This window comes from Cebus imitator, unplaced genomic scaffold (genome assembly GCF_001604975.1).
Source record: "Cebus imitator isolate Cc_AM_T3 unplaced genomic scaffold, Cebus_imitator-1.0 Scaffold162, whole genome shotgun sequence".
Lineage (NCBI taxonomy): Eukaryota > Metazoa > Chordata > Mammalia > Primates > Cebidae > Cebus > Cebus imitator.
Window position 1 is genome coordinate 1,772,390 of NW_016107477.1, and position 25,260 is coordinate 1,797,649.

Consider the following 25,260-nt stretch of genomic DNA (forward strand, 5'->3'; position numbering starts at 1 on the left):
AGAGACGGGGTTTCACCATGTTGACCAGGATGGTCTCGATCTCTTGACCTTGTGATCCACCCGCCTCGGCCTCCCAAAGTGCTGGGATTACAGGCTTGAGCCACCGGGCCCGGCCCTACATAATGAAATTCTAGAGTCTGAAAAAAATGCTTCATCATTTTTGCAATTCAGACAACAAGGATAAACATTTTTCTTTATGTAATTGCTGAATCCCAAGACATAAAATGGCAGTAATTTATGACCACATATGGAAGAAATTCTTCAAATAGCTACCTTAGGTTTCTGCGTTATATGTGAAAACTGAGTAATATTTCTCAGTGTATTTCCTCTCATTCAAATAGTTCAATTCTGTTGTTTTTATGTAGAAAATTCACAAATCTGTTCATTTAATTTTTTATTTGAGAATTTTTATTTCTGTTGACTGAAACACATTAGAACCTATGGGTAAATTCTGCAGGTTTTAAGATTTACTTCAGCTCTGTCACCAGTTTCAAATAAATGCCTAATAGATAACAAGTAAAATACAATTTCTTATCCACTTTCATGTGGTTTTAAATGGCAGAGACTTAGCTGAGTCAATAACTGTAATTGCTCTAGTTTATTCAAGGATATTCAACATATATATATATATATATATATATATATATATATGGATGGAAGGCCATGTCAATACTAGTATCATTGAATATAACTTTTATTCTTAATCAGAGGGCTAATTGATTAGAGAAGAATTTTTAATAGATACACAGACCAATATTTGTGTGGATAAAGAGGTTTTTTTGACCAATTTTATTCTTAAGAATAAACAAACCCCTGCAGTTAAAATGCAGAGATGCCTGTCATCTAAGTATTGAAAGAATTCTTGCCTTATCAAGATTTGTTTTTAAAAAGTTTGATGAATTCATATAAACAAATCATATCCTTGCAAGCAGAAGAAGAGCAGATACTGGGCTTCTATGTGCTATCCCTAAGAGCTTCGCATCTCCACCCATTCCTAGTGCTCTTGGTATATGCTTGGGAAAACAATGTCCTCCAGGAGAAAGCACTAGAGGGAACTAACATTTTAGGACTGCTTATTCAGAAAAAAACCCTAGAGTTGATTCATTTCTTCCCTCCGTCCTGCAAAAGAAGATCCCTGTATTAAGCAGCTCACTTGGGAATATGATTCTTGGGGTCAATGATCTTTAACTGGATTATCAATTATTTACAACGTCTATACAGTATAAACTACCTCACTTACCTTTCATAGGGAAAAAAATGAGTGGATTTTAACCATTGTTGTTACAAACTGTGCCTGAATCTTGTTATTTAAATCACTTCAGTTAGCTTTCAATATGTGTTTAATAATATACATTTAATGATGCAAAATATTTTCAGCAAAGCTTTAAAACCAGAACTACTCTGTAACTGTGATCTGTGTGGGTATATGCTGAGAGAATTCCTATGCCCTGGTCAGGGTCTTGTGTTTCTAACCATGTGCAGATGCAAGTGTTCAGGAGTAGGAATTAATGTCCATCTTTCCTTTCAGGCATTTTCATCTGTTGTCCACGTATTTCACTTGACTGAAAGGTCGCATGAGTTAAAATGTGCCTTCTTCCTAGAGAGCATATTTTAACTGTTCTTCATAAACATTTATTTGCCTTAAAAGACTTTATGTTAAGGGATTAAATAGTTTCTCTGACAGGCAGTTTTTAACTGTTTTCCATAAATAAAAATAATATGACATGGAATTAAAATGCTTGTTTTCAAGCATTTGTAACAATTTTACACACTTACATACACCTTAAATTTTTTTCTGTCAGGCATTTACCAACTATTTTCTAAAATGAATTTGATTGACAAATCGTGGCACTAGAAAACACCAATGTTTTATGTCTTTACCCATCTCAAAAGTTAATGTTGATTCTTCTGTTCCATCAGCTTTCATTGTTAAGTAGAATATGTATGTTGCATTTTACCCGTAAGAAATAAAGAGAAAAAAACTAAAAACATTGTATGAGAATTCTTCTACTTGACTTGTCAAGGGCACAGTGATGCTAGGAATTATTTTGCCTTAAGGAAATATTTGGCAATACCTGGAAACAGATGTTGTTTCCAAATGATCTTGTTTTTGAAGAGTAACTTATCAGTTTTTCACCACTGGGAGGTGAGAGGATGCTGCCAGCCTCTGGTGGGTGAGAAGCCAGGGATGTTGCTGACCCTGCTCCAGTGCATGGGACTGCCCTGCAGCATAGAATTATCCAGCCTAGGCCAGGCGCAGTGGCTCATGCCTGTAATCCCAGCACTTTGGGAGGCCAAGGCGGGTGGATCACGAGGTCAGGAGATCAAGACCAGCCGGGCCAACATGGTGAAACCCCATCTCTTCTAAAAATACAAAAAAATTAGCTAGGGGTGGTGGTGCATGGCTGCAGTCCCACCTACTCGGGAGGCTGAGGCAGGAGAATTGCTTGAACCCAGGAGGCAGAGATTGCAGTGAGCCAAGATTGTGCCACTGCACTCCAGCCTGGGCAACAGCAGGAGACTCAAAAAAAAAAAAAAGACAGTGCTGTGATTCCTGGGTGTGGTGATTAGGTGTGAACTTGACTGGTTTGAGGAATGCCTAGATGCCTGGTGAAACATTGTCTCTGGGTGTGTTTCTGTTAAGCTGTTTCTAGAGGAGACTGGCCTGTGAGGCAGTGGACTGAGAGAAGCCCCTCAATATGGGTGGGCACCATTCAGTGGACTGGGGGATTGACTGGGACTAACAGGCAGAAGAAAGGAGAATTCCCTGCTCTCTCTTCTCTCTCCCTTCTGGAGACGGATGCCTTTTTTCCTTCTGCCCTTAGACATCAGATTCCAGGTTCTTCAGCTTTGGACTCTGGGAGTCTTGGATCACAAGACTCCTGAGAGGCTCTCAGACTTTAGGTTTCAAACTGGGGGGCTGCTTCCAGAATGAGCCATGCTATGGGTTTCTTTGGTCTTCAGCTTGCAGACCTCCCTATGGTGGGAATTTTCCACCTCTCCTTGGTTTTGTGAGCTAATTCCCCCTAATAAATCACTTCCCATATATCTGACTGGTTCTCTCTGGAGAACTCTAATACACTGAGACACCCCTTTGGGACAAAAATGTGATGAACCTTGACTTCTATTTCACAAAAGTACAAAATATGCAAGTTAGATCACAGACGTTAATGTGAAAGCTAAAGGTACAGTCTTCCAGAAGACTTTGGGGAGGTTATCTTTATGACTTTGGAGTAGGTAATATTGCTCAGACAACGTTGCAAGACACCTTCTCAATTCCAAAGTTCTCTTCAAAATATTATTTCTTTGACGAAAACACGTACAGTCATGGAAGAGAATCAGGAGTTGGGGCAATGCAGGGCTCCCCGTGAATGTTTATTTTATCTCCGCCATCCTAAATCGCACTTTCAATGCCTTCAGACGGGGTAAGGAGGGAGGAGAATTGGTGCGGGTAAGATTTTACCATATGTGTATTCTTACCATGTTTTTATGAACTTGTACATACAATAATTCATTCTGAGCTTTGCTCTGCAATCTCATAACATATTTATCACTATGCAGGTGCAAGCCTGCGCTAGAGGGCAGACTCCACCGCCCCAGGGCACCAATCCAATCACGTAACAATCTGCCTGTGTAAGTACCAAAATCAGTACTACCATACCCATCAGTAATAGTCCATCAGTTCACCAGTTTAAAACTCTATTGCCCAGCAGGGCTGTGGAAGCTATTTTCTATTTTCATAAGTCTTTCAATGCTGCAAATTTTTGTTTTCGAACAGTAACAGTTCGGTTTCAACAACAGCTGTTTTGCGAATGGTTACCAATGCGATCCAGTTCTAACAAGGAATCTGAAGTTATTCTATTTTCAATTACATTATCAGTTACAGTATTTCTAAACCTACAACTCTTGACTCAGTAATGAAATCGTTCAAGAAGTATGGTTTAATGAGGCAGATGATCAGCACATTTTGTCATGCTGAACATAGGCAGTTAGCATCCTTCTACATTCATTTGGCAAGTGAACATCACCCCTGCCATTTTGCCAACAGTTGTAACCTAGAGGATTCACAAATGATAACGAATCCCAGGATGCTATTCTTAGCCACCTCTATTTGAAGAAGTGTATGAATTTGCAAGTCTGGAGAGTTTCCGTGGTCACAACACCAAATAATGGTCACTTGTTCATCTTTTGAACACAGTCTAATGTCATGCAGAGATTTCAAAGTGCACATCCAGGGGTAAGGCAGGGCCAGGCACAGTTGTCGTCCTCAGGAGTTCTCAGAGGGATGAGTGTGGGAAGTTAATCTCGGTGGTCTTTCTGTGCCCACTAGAGCTAGAACTTCATGTCAGTACATTGCGATACCCATCCAGTTGAAGGAAAGTCTTTTCTGTTTTAGGACAGAAAGGTTACGAAAGCCATATTTTGAAAAGATACATCCTAAGATCAGCCATTCTTTTCCTAAAAGCAATACTCTCAAGCAAATGTTTCATGTCACCAGGTTCCCAGGGGAAGGGAGGTAGACGGCCTACAGTCAGATCTTCACAGAGACAGAGAAAAGATTAAGTTAATCCTTTATTCAGTCCTTTCATCGTGTGATGTAGTTTCAATCCACTTAACATACAAATATGCAAAGTGATATACATACAAGAACCAGGATTTGACTTTTTCTATGGGACAGTAATCTACCTTTCATCTCTTAACCAATCCAATTACCTAATGTCCAAGTAATCTTAATAGGACTCCAATATTTTTATCCTGGGGATTATGGGCATATTTACACCAAATAACAGGGCATGACAATGTTTAACACATCAAATACAACACAGCATAATTTTTTTGGTTTTCAAGTCATGCTTCATTTTTATTTATTTGTCTTTTTTAGAGACGAAGTCTTGCTCTGTCACCCAGGCTGGAGCGCAGTGGCACAATCTCAGCTCACTGCAACCTCCGCCTCCCAGGTTCCAGCTAGTCTCCTGCCTCAGCCTCCAGAGTAGCTGGGATTATAGACACATGCCACCACACCCAGCTAATTTTTGTATTTTTAGTAGAGATGGGATTTCACCATGTTGGTCAGGCTGGTCTCAAATTCCTCCTCGTGATCCGCCTGCCTTGGCCTCCCAAAGTGCTGGAATTACAGGCGTGAGCCACCGCGCCCTGCCCATTTAAATTTTTTTTAAAATAAATTTAATCGTGTATATTTAAGGTGTTCAACAGGATATTATAAGATGTATCTAGTGAAATGGTTACTATAGTGGAACAAATTAACATATCCATCATCTCACAGTTACCCCTTTTTCGGCCTGTGGCAAGAGCAGCTGTAATCTACTGATTTGGCAAAAATCCTTAACACAACACACTGTAGAAACTGATGTTGTTCGTTAGATCTTTTGACTTGTTCCTCCCACATATTTGCTACTTTGTATCCTTTGAGTTAAAAGGGGAGACTTGCTAAGCTGGATACAGCATAACTATTTTTCAGTTTAGCAAGGATCCCCTTTTAAATATTTCAAACTTAGCATGTTTCATACTGGATTTTTTAATCTTTATGCCCAAATCCGTTCCACCCACATTTTAAAAAAAATAAATAAATCTCAATTAACAGCGGCTTTATCTTTTCAGTTTCTCAAGTCAAAAATCTTGGGAGTCCCCTTGACGACTTTCTTCTTGTCACATCCCATACCAGCCCCTTAGCAAGTGTGGAGTGACCCAGTTCAAGTCACAGTCACGAACACAAGATGCTCACGTTCTTCTGGTTTGCACTTTTAAACATTTAGACTATCACTTTTTGCCTCTTAAACAGTTTATCATATTCTGCTTTCCCGGTATTTGTCGCTAGACGGCAGCAGAGGATTTTGATTGGATTCCAAATCGGTTGGTTAAAGCAGGCTGAGCTGCTCAGAGGGAGGTTGTGGTTGTGGTGGTGTGTGGTTGTGGTTGTGTGTGGTTGTGGTTGTGTGTGGTTGTGGTTGTGTGTGGTTGTGTCGTCCTTGCTGTTGCCTTAGTTGACTTGGAACTCGCCAGCGGGCAGACGGGACAGAGGTTCTTCAGACAGTCCTTATACCTGGGGACTGGTGGGTGGCTATGGGGACCCACCCCGGGGCCGCACTGGAGGTCGGGTGCACGCAAACCCTCTCCAGGCTGGCCTGGGCTTCCCCGCGCTCGGCCCCTGCAGCTCGGTCCGCCCGCGGGCTGCCTTTGCTTTGCCTCCCTGTGTGGCTGGGAACCGCAGGGCCGGCCCCATCGTCCTCGCCCCCTACCCTAGGTCCTGTGTGCTTCTGGGTCACCTACGCTTTTGGAGCTCAAAGGGCCCAGCGCTCTTCGTCAGCGTTCAGTCAAATTGAGCTGGTCAGGCTGTCTCTTTTTGAGTTTCTTCCTCTCTCGCACCTGTAAACAAAGGTGAACCCGAAGAAGCCACTCCAAGAGGCATCCGGATGGCCAACTGGGCCTACATTTTGAATAGAGCCATGCGGTCATTTGCAGCTGACTAGGGTCACCCTGGGTCCCCAGACCACCGGCACTTCTGCTCTGCTTTGCCACGTGCTGCACTGACCCGAACCAGCCAAGGAGAGCTCAGCTGTTATCAACCAATCAGCCAGAGCTCAGCTGTATTGACCAATCAGAACTAAGCAAGCTTGAATGAAGAGTCAAACTTGTTTAGTACCAGCGCCCTCCCTTTACACTCTGGAATGTATCTTCCTTTAAGTCTGCAACTCCCAGGTTTGAAAACTGTTCACTGGAATAAAGCCTCTTTCCTCCAAATTCCTTTACGGACAACTTTTGTTCACCAACTCCACGCAAACATAGCTTTATCCCATAGGGTTAATTTACTTCCCTGGATATAGCTCCTGACTTCTGGCAGAGAATGGCCCTGAACAATAGTTAAACCCACGCAGGTCTCTCTCCGTTCTCTTTCTTGGTGGGTCCAAATGCTAGGTTTGGAAGAGTAATGAAAGTTGTCAGCCTATGGTAATATTTCCTGCCCTGATACTGGTATATTTTTTCTGTTCCATAGCTAAGAAAGCTGTCATTGGTAGTTAATTGATGGCTTCAAGGGCATATTTAGGAGTTTATCTACTCCTATGTTCTTGACTAGGAAACGCCTGCTGTCCCCTTCTGGCCATCCTGGAAGGTTCTGACCCTGAGCTGGGTTGCAATCTCTTCCACTAGATCAACTTGGAGCCCTGCTTGCTGGGTACCAAGTGACGCAAGGCATTAATCTCAGTGCCAAAGATATCTACAAAATATTGTTTGACAGCAAAGCACACAAGCAGATGGAAAAGAATCAGGAGCTCCAGGGAAGCTAGAGGCCCTATTAGACATATCTCTCTTCTTCCCAGCAGTAAATTACACCTACTCTGACCAGACAGAAGTTGGAAAGGGATACATGGGAGGAAGGAGGCACCCTTGAAATATTCATCTGAATTTTGCCAACTAATAATCACTTGCATACTCTTACAAGCAATGACATCTTATCTAGGACCTTTTATGTTATATAACACATATACCTCATTATCTGTAGTTGCTCTGCATTTGCATAACATTTTTGTCACTGCATACCAGTGGACTTTGCTAGAGTCCTTAGTTCCATTTCCCTAGACATTGGAAACAGGCTTCTCTACCACACTGTTCTCACTGTGTCACTACAACAGGACCACAACAACCTTAGCCATAGAAGGAAATAACTGATAAATTGCATCCATACCATTTAATATTTCTGCTCAGCAAATAAACTGTTAAAGGCAAGCTAGGAGAAGAATGTGTATGTTTGTGTGTCATGTTTGTGTGTGTGTAATTCACAGAATATGTAAAGAACTCTAACAAATCAGTGATTTTAAAAGATAATTTTTCAATGGGCAAAAGACTTGAACACTTCACAAAAATGTAGAAATAGTCAACATGCATAAAAAGTTACTCAACATCATCAGTCACCAGAGAAATGCATATTAAACCACCATGTGATAGCACTATGCAACCACAAGAATACTCAACATTAAAAATAGACATCATACCAAGTGTTGGCAAAGACATGCAACAACTGGCATTCTCATCCATTGCTGTTGGGGCTCTAAAACAGTAGAACAAATTTGGAAAACTGGCAATATAGTATAAAGATGACCATGTACCTACACTTTAACCTAGAAATCAATTCCTAAGATATTACCCAAGAGAAATTAAAACACATACAAATACTTGTGAACTTATGAAGTTTTATTCATAACAGACAAAACCTGGAAAAGGGTTAAATACATTTGGTTAATTCCTATAATGGAGTACTACTCAACAATTTAAAAAATGAACATAGTGCACATGCAACAATATGAATTTCAAAAACATCTTGCCTACAAAAAGTCAAACATGAGTCCCTGACAAAGGCTCTCTTTGACCTAACTCCAGTGAGGCTCCTCTAGGCCCTCAAAGCATAAAATTTAGACTGTCTTTGGTTGGTTTAGTTGAGTTAGAATCCTGTTGGGTCAGTTTATCGAAAATCCCCCACCATTGTTACCTGATCAAATTTCACATACCCCACCCTTCATATCTTCCCATCCTGGCCTGTCTTGAGCAAAAATACTGTTGAGCTCCTCTAATAAAAACCTCCCTAGCCTTGATGTTTCCTCTTAGGAATTTTCAATCCACTGAGCTCCACCCTGCTTTTTGGCTAGAAACTCCCACTTGTCCTAGTTGTATTCAGAGTGGAGCCAAATCTTTCTCCCCTGCTCCACAACCTCATTACGGAGGGCCCGCATGATAAAGCCTGCCTTATCATCTTTAATGAGTGTCATGAATAATTTTTCTTTAACAATACATGATTCCACTTACATGAAATTCAACAGCAGGAAAACTGATCTGTGGAGACAGACGTTAGAAAAGTGGGTCGCTTGGAGAAGGGACCAGCTGGAAGTGGTCATGGGGTAATTCCCCTGGGATCTCCATGATCAAGCCCAACCTACTTTGCCCGTTTTTCCTTCCCACTGCTGCACAGCAGGGTCCCTCTGCTTCAGTCAGGAGGTTAGATCTGCTGTGTCTTTACCACCCACCCATCCCCACAGTCTCATCCCCACAGACAGCACTTTGTGAACTGGGCTATTCTACCACAGAGGCTGCCCCTACACATCCTGCAGAGCCTGGTTGCACATATCATCTTAACAGATGCCCAAATCATTCACTCCAACCCATTTTACAAGTTAGCCCTTCATCTTACAGTGTTTTAAAGTTGAAAGCACATATGCCTCTTGATCCTCACAATTTTAATAAAGCACTCTCTCCATTTTCACCTCAATATCCAGTCCAGGTAAAAGGTAACAACTGATAAATATTTGTTGATGAATGTCAACATTTAATCATGTATCACTCTTAAATACCATGAATCATGTTAGAGACAGCTGCATGGAAAGACCAAATGAGAAATGAATGCCTTATTATAGAGGGCCTATTTGTTGGACCATATTCTCCAGGTCCAAGAAGTCTTTGACACAAAATGAAGTCACTCCTGGCCCACCTGTGGTATTTCGTCTATGGACTTATTCAAGGGGTTGACAAATTTTAGAAAGGCCTGAGAAAATTGTAATTGAATACAACTTGTTTCATTGTTCTGCTCCTTCAGAACTGTAGGGGACTGCCACTCACTGGCATCCTTGTCCAGTACACATTTCTACTCTGGGAACTTATGAGGAAACAGACAGGCTGCATGCAATGTCAGGGTAAACTGAGAATATCACTGTCTTAGTCCATATGTGTTGCTATAAAGGAATACCTGAGGCTAGATAATTTACAAAAGTGGGTTTATGTGGCTCATGGTTCTGCAGGTTGTACAGGGCTGCAAGGAGTTTCCACTCATGGCAGAAGTGTGCAGGCATTACATGAGACAGGAAGCAAGAGGGATGGGAGATGCCAGGCTCTTTAATGACCGGCTCTGGAGGGAACTGATCTTGTGAGAACCCACTCATTGCCATGAGGACAGCAGCAATCATGAGTGATCCACCCCCATGACCAAAACACCTCCCACCAGGCCCCACCGCCAACACTGAGGGCTGCATTTCAACATGAGGTTTGGAAGGTCAGATATTCAAATTATAGCATCAACCAAAGTTAAAGCTGCAGAGAAATTAGAAGAAAAACTGGCAAGGTGAACAAAGATTTAGTGAAATATAACACATTATAGAATAGAACGGGGAGTCTATAGGGTGCAATTGTAGTTGACCATATGTTTTTACATAACTGGTTAGTTTAACTGTTACAGGTATTTTATTGAAGACTTTCCCATCTGAATACAATAGTTTAAAGTATTCTCTAATTGTCTTATAATTTCCTTACCTTGTTTGGGAGTCAGATTATACCAGCCTTGATAAATGTGTAGGGGAGCTTTCTAACTTCTTGCCTTTTGGGAAAAAGTGCATTAAGTGTTTGAGGGGTGGGAGGGAGGGGCTGCAAAGGGCATGAGGAAACTTTCAGGAGTGATGGGTATATTCATTCTCTCGAATATGGTGATGGTTGCAGGGGTGTATACAAATGCACAAACTCATTAAATTGTACATTTTAAATATTCAAGTTTATTGTATATCAATTATACTTCAATAAAGCTTTTTTTTTTGAAACCCTCACAATGTAGTTCTGGCCTCTGTGTGTGGGCTCTGAAATTCACTGGCAGTGGCCTGAATCCCCATGCCCACTGTCACAAAGTAGGAGCACCGTCATCCTGGACAAACACTGCCACTTTAAGTTATACCTCCTCTTCTAGCCTCATGCATTTCGAGAAAATCACTTCTTTTCTAACTACAAGCAGCCAGAAAGAGCAGGCAGTAAAATACAGATAAGACAGCTGGGGCACAGAGGGAGGTGGGGGAAAAGTCTCTTGGGTAACTGCCAAACTTCCCCTTATACAATCGGCCCCAGGAAAATAGTGGGCCTTAATAAGCACATTCCTTTCCCTTCAGGTACACTAAGATAGGAAAGCTAAAAGCAGACTCGGGGAATATGCCTGCACTGCAGAAAGATGTATTGGAACAGACACACAACTCTCCCTCCCAGATAAGCACAACTAAAGAGACACAGAAGCAATTCAAGCCTCTGATAAACACTCCCACCCTGAATCCTTAAAAACGGTGAGAGAGAGTGCCTCTGACCTAACTCAGCCAGAAGCCCGTAAGGTTTGTTTTCTCTAAAATATCCTTGACCATCAAGCCACTGTCTGTGTTTCTTTCCTTTTTCTTTAATTCCTACACACTGGATCCTAGGGGAAAGATCATTAGAGAATGATCTTTTCCCGCTTTGATTACCTGAGAAAAGAACACCAGAAAGGGAAACCACAGGGAAAGCATTAAGATTTGTAGCCAGGCATGACAGCTGATACCTAGGGAGGCTGAGGCAGAAGATTATTTGAGGCCAGGAGTTTGAGACCAGCCTGGGCAACATAGTGATACCCTGTCTCTACAAAATAATAATAATTTAATAAATTATCTGGGCCTTGTGGCAAGTACCTGTAGTCCCAGCTACTCAGGAGGCTAAGGTGGGAAGACCCCTTGAGCTCAGGAGTTCGAGGCTGTAGTGAGCTATGATGGCACCACTGCACTCCAGCCCGGGTAACAGAGCAAGACCCTGTCTTAAAAAAAAAAAAAAAGATTTGTGGACTGTCAAGAAGGACATTAAGAATGTCTCCTGTGAGGCCGGGCATGGTAGCTCATATCTGTAATCCCAAGTACTTTGAGAAGCCATGGCAGGAGGATTACTTCAGCCCAGGAGTTCGAGACCAGCCTAGGTAAGATAGAGAGACCTTGTTTCTACAAATAAAAATAATTAGCTGGGCGTGGTGGTGCAGGCCTGTGGCTCCAGCTACTCAGGTGACTGAGGTGGGAGGATTGCTTGGGCAATCCTGAGGCAATGGAGGCAGCAGTGGCCTGAGGTAGCAACACTGTACTCCAGCCTGGGCGACAAGAGTGAGACCCTGTCTCAAGAAAATAAAACAGAATGTCTCCTGTGGAAAATGACAACTTCCAATAGAAGTTCCCAACTGTGGGAAACAGACAGGATCTTTCTGTTCTTTCCACAGTGTTTCAGATTTCAGACAGCCCAAGATTCCTCTAGCTAATGACTTCACAGTTGGTAACAGCAAGTTACCATCACAATGTTTCTTCAGCATGTATGATGACAGTTCTTGGGACTGTGCCAGATTACAGTTCACACCTGATGGTAGTGACAATGGAAATGCCTTTAGAGGCTTGCAGATCCCTTGGACCCAGGAAATACAACTTTTTGAGACATTTGGGAGAAAATAAAGGGTTTTACGTCAGCCTTCTCTGGGGGTTCCATGAACACTATATGGATCTGAAGACACACTTTCCACATTCTTTGGGAAACCATGGAAGTCAACCTTCAATCATTTAAAGACAGAATGAAACTTGAAGCAATGGTCAAGAAGAACCCTTATCTGATCTACTCTGCAACCATTGGAAATGTTAAAGAAGACAATTTACATTACAGTGGCTGGGAGTGGTGGCTTAGTTCTGTAATGCTAGTGCTTTGAAAGGCAGAGCAGGGAGGATTGCTTGAGGGAGAAATTCAAGGTTGCAGTGAGCTGTGATCCAGCCTCCGCAACAGAGTGAAATCCTGTCTGTAAAAAAATAAAAAGTTTACATTACATTTGGAGACTGGAGCTTTTGAATATTGCTATGATTCTTCAGATAGTCTCCTAATCAAGTAGGTGGTATCATTTGACAAATGTCTTACAACCATCAGAAAATAATGTCCCCATTACAATTGTGATATTGTGCTGGCCTAGAGCCAGAACCAGAGCAAAACTATTTTATAAAATACAAAACTGTTTTTAGATAAGTTGAAATGGCTGCCCCATTCTCCTCACAATAACTACTGTCCTTGGCCTCTGTAAATAGATCTGTTAGTTTGTTCTTCAAAACTATGTAAAGCTGCTTACCTTTTCTTATCAGTAACTGCTCTCTGTGGCCCTAATGTGACAGGCAAGCAGTCCTAACCCATGCCATCTTGGCTCCTGCGACTTGTAATAAGTAACTAAGGTCTGTGATTTCCACCTTAACCAGATAATGTGTAAACAAATGTTTATCTTGACTTCTGTAAACCACTTAAGTAACAAACGGAATGACAAAAGTCCCCATCCCTTGGAATGTCCGGAGACCCCCACCCTCATCTCTGCCCAGGAGGTAATTTACAGAATCCACTAGCCCTCGGAATGCCTGAAGCCTTTTCATCCTCATCCCCGCCCCTCACCCCCACTCCCAAGGTGGTTTTTCGGGTATAAAAAATCGTGACACCCTCCTGTTGTCGCCACAGGTTGGAGAGACGTGAGTCCTCTGTGGTCGCCGGCATAATAAAATGACCCTGCAATCCGGCATACTTTTGTCTTGTGATAACTTTCTACACTCGGTCAAATACAACACAATAAGTAGAGCAAAAGCACACTCTGCCCGGTAACTCTGGTCAGGAAATAAGTCTGGGTTAAACCACCTGCACAACTTTCCTGCCCACGAAGGAGAATTTTCTTAAAAATGATTCCCTGGGCCGGGCGCCGTGGCTCACGTTTGTAATTCTAGCACTTTGGGAGGCCGAGGTGGGTGGATCACCTGAAGTCAGGGGTTCAAGACCAGCCTGGCCAACAAGATGAAACCCCATCTTTAAAAAAAAAAAAAAAAAAAGATTCCCTGACAAAAATCAGCATTTGTAATTAAAAAAGGCCCAAAATGAGAAAAAAAGGAAAAAATGTCTTCCTGTTTTGTGTTCTCCTCCACCTCTCCTTATGCAGTTGCAAGAAAGAGAACTTGGCCTTCCACTTGATCAGGGATGACATTGCTGAGACCATGACTGCAGTGATGTCTGCATTCTGTTTCTTTGCAAACAAACAGGGGACTCCATTGCTCACCTGCTTCAGAAGAGCGCCCAGCAGCTGGCCACCTCCTGGCTGGCCCGTAGCTGTAGAGCTCTGGTGGACCATGAAGACCTGTGTGTATTGTGCCTTCCAAGCTGTGATATAGGAGTTAAAAAGAAATTATTTAGGCAGATAGTGAGAATAAGGAAGTCCTTGGTAAGGTCTTCCTTTTAATGAAAAACAGCCCCAAATCATTTTCTAACAAAGAGCAGCCTGTAAAATCGAGCAGCAGACATAGACAAGCGAGCTGGAAGCTTGCAGAGGGGAATGCTAGCAGTTGTGCCAATAGAAAAAAGTTACATGGGAATAGACATGTTCAAAACGATGGCTGCATCTTCTCTTTGCCAGCCACATGTACAGTAAGGAGCAGACAAGATGGTGCTGGCCAAGCAGAAAACCCATTGGCATAATAAGATTAGGGTGGATTGACCAGCCTTCCCAGCACACCGTATAAATGTCACACCAGATCAAATCAATCTGTTGTCCCTGGGTAAATCAGACACCACCTCGTCAAGCCTGCCTGTAAAATCTGCTGCAGTCCACCTCAGGACGTCTTTTTCCCTTTTGGATGACTCTCTCTCAAAAGAGAAAGCTGCTCTCCTCTCTCCTTTCTTCTGCCTATTAAACTTTACGCTCCTTAACCCACTCACATGTGTCCATGCCTTTAATCTTCTTGGTGCAAGATGGTGAACCCAGGGGATTTGTCCCAGGCAGCGATGCAGCTGTACAGCTCTTGCATACCTCCATAGAGAACACGTGGTTGCTGCCTCCTCTGGTAGGAAAAAACATTCTACTGATTAACAACTCCTCAAGATAAAAATGGTAAAAAACAATCAACAGAGGCAGACATACCAGAGAAAAGAGCCAACTGATGCGCTCAGAACCCTCCATCATATGCCATTCCTCTCTCACCTAAGGATCCGACATAGAGGTATATGCATCACATGCAGAAATATTGTCTTACGAGGAAAGACACGCCAGATGGGCAGAGGCTTTCAGAAAACCCTCAGTTCAGCAAACTAACTCTCCAGGCCCAGACTGGGGAAATCCCCAAACTCTCTTAACTATAGGAATTACTTCAGCCTGTGTCAGCTACACCGAGCTCACCCTAGTTCTGAATAAACTATCATTGATTTCTATCAAGGACAATTACATGAAGTCAGTAAAATCCACATGCAGAGCAGAATTGGAGGTCCCATTCAACAACTGAATGTGACCTCGGCGTACTGAAAACAAGCTTCCAGGAAGGACCTCCACGTTGGTTTGTGGATAAAGTAAAATTTGTGGAAGAGACAGATCTTCAGACTTTGGCATTACTGGAAAAGCTCTTCAGGAGACATGAAGTTGGCGGGAGTTTCTGCTGTGTTTGAGGGGCTGAAATGAGGATGTAATATGTGAGACTAACACCAAGTCCAGCATGAAAGCTAGGCCACTACCCTGAAAGACTTAACAAAAGTGTTTTGTGTATGTTCAGACTGTACTCACTTCACAGGTGAACTGATGCCTTAAAAAATATTTTTGCTACCCTAAGCAGTCTTCCTTTAGCAAAGAGTTGCTCTGAAGATTGCAGGACTTAATACTGGCTCCTCTAAACACTATTAAAGGTGGGCGAAATCGCACATTCAACTTGGGAGTTCTTTTAATTTTTTTTTAAATTTTACAGCTTATAAGTATACTTTAATCAGATACCAGAAAATTTTATTGATTTTAGTAAATATTTATATATAGAACAGCTAAACCCCAGTGGGTAAAACACCAGGGACTGGTTATATACATAAACCCACAACCATTTTAGCTTAGAACTTAAAGATGCAACTAAATCATCGTTTCTCAACTTGACATGATTTTTTGGACAATTCTTTGTGGTTGGGACTGTTCTGTGCATGGTGGGATATTTAACAGTACATGTGGCCTCCACCCACTAGAAGCCAGTACACACACACACACACACACACACACACACCCATTGTCACAATCAAAAATGTTTCCAAACAAATATCCCCTGGGGTGGTGGAAAACATCCCTTGGTTGAGAATCACTGAACTAGATATATTATCTCTTTCATGAATGTTTTATGTCTGGTGCTATCATGTTCTGTTCATGTTCTTACTGTTTCCAGAAAGGGAACAGCCATATAAATTGATTTCCTTTCTGTTATTATTTTGTATATATTTTCTGAAGAAAAATTTATAAACTTTAAAAAAGAAAAAAAGAAAAGAGACTTGCTCTGTCTGAGTGCAGAGACCCCACGATTAGGCTGCCAAATCTCAAAGCAAGTCATTCTCCCATTTCCTGAAAGTACAAAGGTGAAAGAACTGGATTTTCATTTGCAAAGGATTTTTCTCAAGAGGTCTTGTTACCAACTGTAATAATAAAAATCCCAGATGCTATCAGTGAAAGGCGGGTCTTACAGATCAGTCTGTCACACTCAAAGGGGAAATACAATCTGTTTTAGAAAAAAAATTCTCTGGTGTCAAGAGACCGCATAGATATAATGACCATCTTGCCAGTCACTGTATTAAACAAGTAAAAGGAAATGTAATTCTTCCCACCCAAAAGCCTGGAGTCCCATGGCGAGTTCATATACATCTAGCTTCTGTATGTCCCACTTTCTGCCTTTGCTGACATCAATAGAATTATTGAAAGAGTTCATCGACATTAACCCTGGACAGCCTGTTCTACCCAGGGGAGTAACTTGGAAGACTCCTTCCACCCTCACCCATTCAGGTGCTGAGCTGCCAAGACGAAAGCAGGGAAAGAATGCCTCACTGGTACTATCAAAGTAATTAAAAGGTGTTTCGTTATTAGCCCCTTAATGTTACACATTTTTCCACTCCATACAGCAGATAATTGGAGGTGGTGCTAGGGGTGTTCCATGTTTTCCAACTACTCTGCTACTGACCCCAGGAAGAAAAAAATTTTGAATATTAAGCACCTACCTTGCTGTTTACAAGTTATATCCAATGGCATCCACTTTGGCAGGGCTGATCCCCGGAGGGACACCATTTCCTGAGGAGGTACAAATTTCAAGTGTGATGTTAACATCTGACCAGACTTTGTAGCCCTCTTTGAAACCCACAAGGACAGCCCCAAGTCAACCTCAGAGAGGCGTGGGCTGGGCTGGCTGGCTGTGCATTTGGGCTCCTGGCTCGGGTTCAGAATACCTGGATCTCACTCTTCCTCTGAATCCAGCTGCATCCCCCCGCCCCAGTAGGTCACTCCTGCCCTCTGAATCTCAGCTTCCACACCTGTGTGATGAGGCAGAGCTTTTAAAGAAGACTCAAGCAATCAGCTGGGATAAGCCAGACCAGAGCAAGAATGGGCATATTCCTTCATCTACTGCTGGACAAGCATTTGGCACATGGCATAGGTTTACATTCTGGACAGATGACAATCTTGAATCTATGACAATGCTATTCGAAGTGTAGTCTGTGGTCTGGTACCAGTTGGCAAACTGTTACTGTCAAGACAAGCAGAACAAATGGGAGAAAGCTTTGGGAAAGTATGCAACTCTGACATGTCCCTGAAGTCCCCAGTGTATCAGTGACTCTGCCTCACTATCAGGGGATAGACAGCTTGGGTGTGGTTGCACCAGCACTGCAAGGTGGCAGGACCATGTGGCAAGAGCTGTGTACTTGTCATGCCCAGAAGGACCTCTTTACAATGTGTGATGCTTTAAGGTTTGTCAACTGTAATCCAATGCTATATAATCTATGAATTTACAATTTCTAATTTGTTTTTATAGTCATTCTGAATTTTAATGACTTTTAATATAAATATACATATACACATGTATATTTGGTAGCTGCATTAGGCAAGTAAATTTACTGTAGATGACAAAGTGCTAAAATCATAGTGTTATTTAGGGAAAAGCACTAATAAAACCATAAATGAAACTGGTACTTAAGTGATATTTACTTACCAAACAAATTCAACACAAAGAATTCTTGATTTGAAAGGCAGATAGAAACAAATGTTCAGTATTTCACATGTAAACAAAGTTTTGGGAGCTTCATATAGACTTGCTTTTCAGATTGCTAAAACTAAAAACCATTTATAATTGCTGAAAGATTAGCAGAAGATTGTATTGGAGCTGTCTGCTTACACCTAAGCACCCATAAAAATGTAAAATAATAATTTAAAAATTATTAAAGAAGCCTAAATCAGCCTTCCAGGAATTTTCATCTGTTGGGTCCAGGCATACTCTCTGAAGCGAGAAAATCAAAGAGGTGCCTGACATTCTCAAATCCAAGAAGAGTCCACCGGTCCCCAACCCCACATGGAAGAGCTGGGGTGTCCTTCCTGGGGCCACAGCCAGGCCCTCACCCTTCTCAGAGCTGCCCTCACCTGAAGATCACAAACCTGGGACCTGGGCTTCCTCCCACTGCCCGTGACCTCCCGCCTGCATTGCCGAGACTCAGAAGTCAAGGCCAGACTCCACCGGAGCAGAGTCCCCGCCCAGCCTCCCGGGGGCTATACCAGGCCACCTGAGCTCCTTGACAGCACAGCACCATCCACCTTGACGGCCTCCGCCCTATCCACCCTGCCTGAATACAATTATATCCCTCTGCCTTCCACTCGGAGAGGGTGGCCAGGATGCCAACTGGCTTCACTGGAAACACTGGGGCTCCCCAGCCCTCCTGGCGCATCTCTAGGTGACACCCCACAAGACCCGAGACCTTTACTCCTTCTCTCCCATCAGCAGTGACCTGGCCTCGCACCTGCCAAGTGGGTCCAGCCATACTGTCCCAGCAGACGCTCACTTCAGTCTGGGGTTAGATTGGATGCTTCCAACAGTGCTGGGCACAGCTTTTAAATGACTGACCCCCTCCCCCAGGTTCCAGGCCACCCGGTCCAACTGCCCAACGGCCCAATCGCCCAATGGCCCAACCGCCCAATGGCCCAACCGCCACTCCAAAGATCACCAACCACCGCTCCAGGCCACAGGCTGCGCCGCCCCAATGCTCCGGGGCCCCACCCTCCAGGCTGACTCCGCCCACCTCATCAACAGCCACGCCCACTGCTAGTCTGGCCCCCCTCCACGACCCCGCCCCTTCGCAGCAGGTTGACTCTGACCACCCCAAGAACCACCACTTCCACCACCAGGCACCCTGCTCAGGCCAAGGTCCTCTTTGGCTCCTGGCAGCTGTTACCCGTGCAGCCATCTGTACCAGATGTCTGCTGTGTTTTGTCCCCCACATATAGTTTTGATATATTTTTAAAACTTAATCTATCTCTCACTCCACTCCCTGCATACTGGATAGTAAGCTCTGTGAGGGTGGGCAAATGCCTGTTTAGCTTCGGATCAGATCCTTAGGAGCTGACATAGTGCTTGGTGCTCTGTGATGGGATATCCACACCAGCTCTGCTGGCTACGTAGGATCATTATGGCAAAATGAGATGGTCTATGTAAGAGCACTTGTGAAAATTCCAGAACTCTTTCTATACCCCTGAAACTCCAGAAACATAAAGAATTATTTTCATTACTATTGCTTTTCAGTACATTGAGCCAGGCCCCACATTTCCAGCTTATGGTTTGGTTACGGCTCTACATGACCTAAATGGAAACACAAAAATTCCCTCCCTTGCTGATCTCCCTTTTAAACATGATTTCTACTTAAAGGTGCTTAAAGGAATTTCATATACAATTAGTCCTTTTCTCATCTGTCTCTAATGTTTTATCTGAATCTTTTATTGGCTGTCATGCAGCAATGTCAAGAAAATAAGTCATTTGTGGATTGAAATCTTTAGGTACGAAATGTGCCGTGCTTGCCTGGTTGAAAGAATGGAGGACCTTCAAGTAAGGGCTGGAGGTTTGTTTGCACCAGCGTGGAAGAGGAAGAGGAGAAAGAGAAAGGAAAACACCGGGTCACTTTAGGCTAACTGCTCAGAAGATGAGAGAAACTGCACCCAGTGGCACTTTGGCTGAGCCCTGGCTGGGGAAAAACAGGTGGCAATATTTTCCTAACAAACCTCAGAACTTGTAAACAAGTACAAAGAAACTTTTGTGGGTACTGGTACTAAAGATTTCCAATTGGAATTGTTGAATAAGAGGCAATATTTATGGTCGCTATGGTATAGGAATGATGACGGATTATGTGTGTTTGGATGTTTGTCCTTTGCAAATCTCATGTTGAAATGTGATTCCCAGTGTTGGAGGTGGGGCCTGGTGGGAGGGAGTGATGGGATTTTGGGGGTGGATCCCTCATGAATGGTTCCTTGCCATCCCCTTGGTGATGAGAGAGCTCTCGCTCAGTTCGTTCATGGTTGAAAGAGTTGGACGTCCTCCTTCTCTATCTCTTTTTCTCCTGTTCTCATCATGTGCTGTGCCTGACCCCTTCACCTTCCACCACTATCGTAAGCTTCTGGAGGCCCTCATCAGAAGCCAAGCAGATGTGGTGCCATGTTTGCAGAGCTCTTTTCTTTATAAATTACCCAGGCTCAAGTATTCTTTATAGCAATGCAAGAACAGCCTAATAAAAGTAGCATGAGCCTGAGGAGATGGTGTTTCATGTCTGTCGATGTCTTTCATCTCTTCATCTCTGGAAATTTACAAGTCTGATCCTCCTCTCTTTCCATGTATGCTCTCTTTCTAAATAGCTTCGGTAAGGCCCTAAAGAAGTGGGAAATTGAACAGTTTACATTTCTCTTTAAGTGCCAACTAAGTTATTGGCTGTGCACCAATGAGTATTTTCCCCTGACTGTAATCCACCACGCTGCATTTTTTCTAACAAATGTAGACACCTGTAGCTGTTTCCTAAGACCAAAGCATGGGCATCCCCTGTGTCTAACTTAGTGGTTCATGGAATTTGTCTCATCTTTTCCTTCAATCTCATAATATTTAATGAAGTAGCACTTGGCATAATACTGGGTTACCAGCTGAAAAGCACACTAGCCCCAAAACACCTAAGTTGGAATCATTTTCATGAATGAATACATTTTCATTCTCAGGCAGCAGTTGATAGGAATGGCAATGATAGGCTGGGAGGGTGAAGTTTGAGAGCAAATTCACCTGCAAAGAAATACAAGACGCTATCCCAGGACCGACCACAAACAGGACTTTGTTTAAGATACTGTCCTCAAATATGTAAGACAGGCCATGTTAAACTTCACAGAATTTCTGCTATGTTACAAAAACTCACTTTAATATCTCTTCTAGGAGCACATATTCACAATATGACTTTGTATTTCTACCTACATGTTTCTAAAATTCCAATTCTGAACACAGATTTTTTTTAATTTATTTGAGATGGAATCTCAATCTGTCACCCAGTCTAGAGTGCAGTGGAACAATCTCTGCTCATTGCAACCTCCGCCTCCCAGATTCAAGCGGTTCTCCTGCCTCAGCTTCCCAAGAAGCTGGGATTACAGGCATGTGCCACCATGCCCAGCTAATTTTTGTATTTTTAGTAGAGACAGAGTTTCACCATGTTGGCAAGGCTGGTCTCGAACTCTTGACCTCGGGTGATCCATCCACCTTGGTCTTCCAAAGTGCTGGGATTACAGGCTTGAGTTACCACACCTGGACTGAACATGGATCCTTTAAACATCAGCCTGTTTGTGGGATTTATTCAGTATGGGTGACTTTGCCGGGACAAAACATGTTGCTGTCATCTTTTTATATTTTCATAATTACCTTATGGTGATTAAGCATACATAACAAAATTCACTATTTTAACCATTTTTAAACGTGGTTCTATAGCATTAAGTCAGTACATTCACATAGTTGTGCAACCATCACCAGAACTTTCCATCTTCCCCATTTTCCCCAAGCCCCCAATCCTGGCAGCCACTATTCTCACCATTCTACTTTCTATCTCTATGAACATGAAAATGTGTGACTTTTGGTGTTGTTCTTCATTTTTGTTTGTTTGTTTGTTTGTCTTTTGAGATGGAGCCTTGCTCTGTTGCCCAGGCTGGAGTGCAATGGCAGTATCTCGGCTCACTGCAATCTCCACCTCCCAGGTTCAAGCAATTCTCCTACCTCAGCCTCCCAAGTAGCTGGGATTACAGGCACCTGCCACCATGCCCAGCTAATTTTTGTATTTTTAGTAGAGACGGGTTTCACTACGTTGGCCAGGCTGGTCTCAAACTCTTGACCTCGTGATCCGCCTTCCTCAGCCTCCTATAGTGCTAGTGTGACCAAATTGCAGATGATGGGCTCAGGTCGCTCCCCAATAGGATATGTTCTTCCAAGCCCTTGGTCCCTCACTCACCCAAGAATGGGAGAGAGGACCCTGCCGGGTGTGGTGAGCTCATTTTAAGTAAATATTGGACCCAAAACAGTTTTGTAGAAAGTGATTTATTTAGGCAGAGAGAGAGAAAAAGGAGAAAGAAAAGCAGCTCCCATAATGTCACAGAAGGGGATCCAAAAATGGAGTCCGCTCGTGTGTGTGTGTGTGTGTGTGTGTGTGTGTGAGAGAGAGAGAGAGAGAGAGAGAGAGAGAGCTAGCAAGTTCACCTGACCAGTCTATCTTCCCACGTGTGGGAAAGTTAAAGACCTCTAAGCTCCTGGCTGGAGAAGTGGGTGGAGGTATGTGCCGAGTTCTTGCCTTTGAAGCCACGCCCCCTTGTGGACCCGGGAAGAGAATACATTCCCTCAGTCTCCCCTCTAAACAGGAAAGTCCAACCGCTGCTGGGACACGGGCGTAGATCACTCTTCAGCTACTTCCTGCTGAAATGGGGCGTAGAAGGGGCCCTGCAGTTGAGGGTTCCTCCAGAGAGGAGCCTTTCAGGGGTACAAATGGATTCTGAGGTCCATGATAGAGCTCATGAGCCAAGGACATCTGGGGTTCCAGTGGCAGGATTATTTATGACCTTATGGTTCTAGAAGAAATGAATGTGACAAGAAGGTTAAAGATGAAAAGCCCAGAGGCCAACAATTACAGAATGGTTATAAACAGGCCTAGGAGAGGATATAGCCAGGCCAGTTGTTAAGCTCCAAGATACTATTTCTTGAAGGTTTTTAGCCCTGTGTTCAGTTGATTCCTGAGTTCTTTAACTTTGTTGAAAACAACACTTAATTGGTTTACAAAGCAGCAGCATTTCTTCCTAGAAACAAACAGGCTCCCTCTCTCTCTGTTGTTAGCAGATTTAGGGCTCTTCTACTTCGAAGAGCTATGTCAGCCAAAGAGTTAAGCTGTTTTGCAGAGTGAGCTGCCTTTGCAGAGAGAATAAGCAAACTTTTTATGTTATTAATGAACTCCTGAGATAGCTTATAGTACCTGAATAGAGGGAGTAACTTTTTTAATGCCAGCACCAAGTTTTCCTGTTTTTCGACCCCCGCCCCCACACCTTATGAAAGGAATAATTGGAGTTTGAGAGAGAGCAAAGTTAAGAATTATAGTCCTGTTAATGCCAGGTTGTAAATTAGACTTATGAGTAGTTACTTATGAGGGGATTTTGTTGGAAGAGCAGATGTAGATCCTCTAACGTCTCAGGTGTATGCAGGGTCATCTCCTGGAACTTCAGGCTGTGGAGTAGAGGGCCTATGATTTTTTTCAGGAGGCATTCAAGGCTTCAGCTGAGTGTGATGAATCCCTGAGTCAGTTCCCATCACCTTCACCGCCATTGGGGTAGACAGAATAACCGAAAATCGTCCTTCCCAAGATGGGCCTAGAGGGGGAGAGCCTGAAGGAAGAGACTTAAGCACTAAGCCTCCAGGGCAGAACAACTCTTTCCCTTTTCCCTAGGGTGTCCTTCAGGTAAAGTGTTAAGAGCCTGTTGGTACTTAGCCACGGAGGTTATATCTTTTATTAGATCTGCTGTTTCCTTGTCTAATACAAGATCATTAGTAAGAAAGGGCCGTCCATAAAACATCTCCTAGGGGCTGAGAGAAATACTGGGAGACTGCTTGTCCTAGGACTCCTCAGACAGTTACAGAATTGGAGGGCAACTGTTTGGGACAGAAGAGTGATACTGAGAAGGCCATGCCAGTGTCCAGGGCGAGGTCAACTTCCTGTCCCTCTGTGGTCAGCTTTACGCGGGGCTCTGCGAGGGTGATAACGCGTGCTGGCACTCACCCCGGGCACCCCCAGTCCTGTAGCTGGGTCATCTGGTTAGACACCTCAGGCCCTGGGAAGCTTCATCACCTGGGACAGTGTGCTTTCCAGTGATCTTGGAATAGTGGGCAAGGACGAGGTTGTAGTCCATTCCTCTGGGGACAATTTCTTATAAAATCTCCCTTCAGACCACACTGGTAGCAAGCTCTGCCAGACTGGCAGCTAACCCGAGCCTTCCCCTCCTTGGAGCCCCTGGGGTCTGCTTACCTGAGGGCCATGACTAGGGCTGTAGCTTTTCTCTGGTCTCTCCTATTCCTTTCAGCCTCTTCCTCTGGGTCTCTATTATAAAACACAGAGGTTTCCAGGTTCAGTAATGATTCTAGACTTTGTTCTGGCCCCAAGGCCAGCCTCTGGAGCTTCTCCCTAATATCTGCTGCTGACTGCGTGATAAGTTTGTCCTTTAGTATTAACTGACCCTTGAAGGAGTTTGGTGACAGGGGAGTATACTTTCTTAAGGCCTCCTGCAATCGCTCAGTGAAAGCTGTTAGCTTTTCTTCCTTTCCCTGAGTTATGGTGGATAACTGCAGAGTTCATGGGCTTCTTCCTAATTCGCCTCAATCTCTCAAGTATGCAGGTCAAGAAATGCCTATGGCTCCAGTGCCCCTGTTCTGAATCAGGATCCCAGCGAGGGTCTGTGCCAGGGACTGCTGGTCTACCTGTAGGAAATCTATCCTTTTTCTCTGGCATCATTAGGTCATGTACTTGACTAAGGTACCAGGTGTCCCCAAACTCTGGAGCCGCTGCTAGAGCAGCCTCTCTCTCGTTGCTGGTTAGGGTCTGACTAAGCAATAGCATGATATCTTTCCAGTCTGATTCGAAGGACTGACCCAGGCCCTTCAGAACTTCTGTGTACTTGTCCGGGTCATCTGAAAACTTTCCTAAGTCCACCTTGATTTAAGTCAGAAAGTGAGAATGGGGTATGCACCTTGGTCAGGCCAAATTCTCCTTCTCCTGCCTGTAGGGGGCAGAGCCTGGGCATCTTGGTAGCCTGAGATGCCTTGACCATCTCAGTCTTCCCTAGCTCCTGTTGGGGTCTAGGGGCTGAGGAGCCCTGGTTGGCATTGGTGGAGGTAGAAGCCACAGGGAGTCCCACATGTGGAGGTAGTCCTGAGGAGGGCTGAGTAGGGCATGGGGAATAGGCCTGACAGAGCTGAGGCTTATTCCTTAGAGAAAAGAAAAGTTGCACGTAGGGGACCTCAAACCATTTACCCTCACTTTTACAAAACAGGTCTAATTGTAGAATAGTGTCATAATCTAAACTTCCCTTAGGAGGCCAGGTTTTTCCACTCGGCAGGGGATATTTCAGCC

General features: G+C 43.6%; 1 long non-coding RNA gene across 1 annotated transcript; it reads right to left on the reverse strand.

Annotated features, from left to right (window-relative positions):
• Nucleotides 1-10,578: 10,578 nt before the first annotated feature.
• Nucleotides 10,579-14,302, reverse strand: LOC108314821. The gene is made up of 3 exons (XR_005202700.1): nucleotides 14,192-14,302; nucleotides 13,886-13,986; nucleotides 10,579-12,604 (listed from the first exon to the last, which is right to left on the reverse strand). It is a non-coding gene; the product is annotated as an uncharacterized LOC108314821 (long non-coding RNA).
• Nucleotides 14,303-25,260: the final 10,958 nt, after the last annotated feature.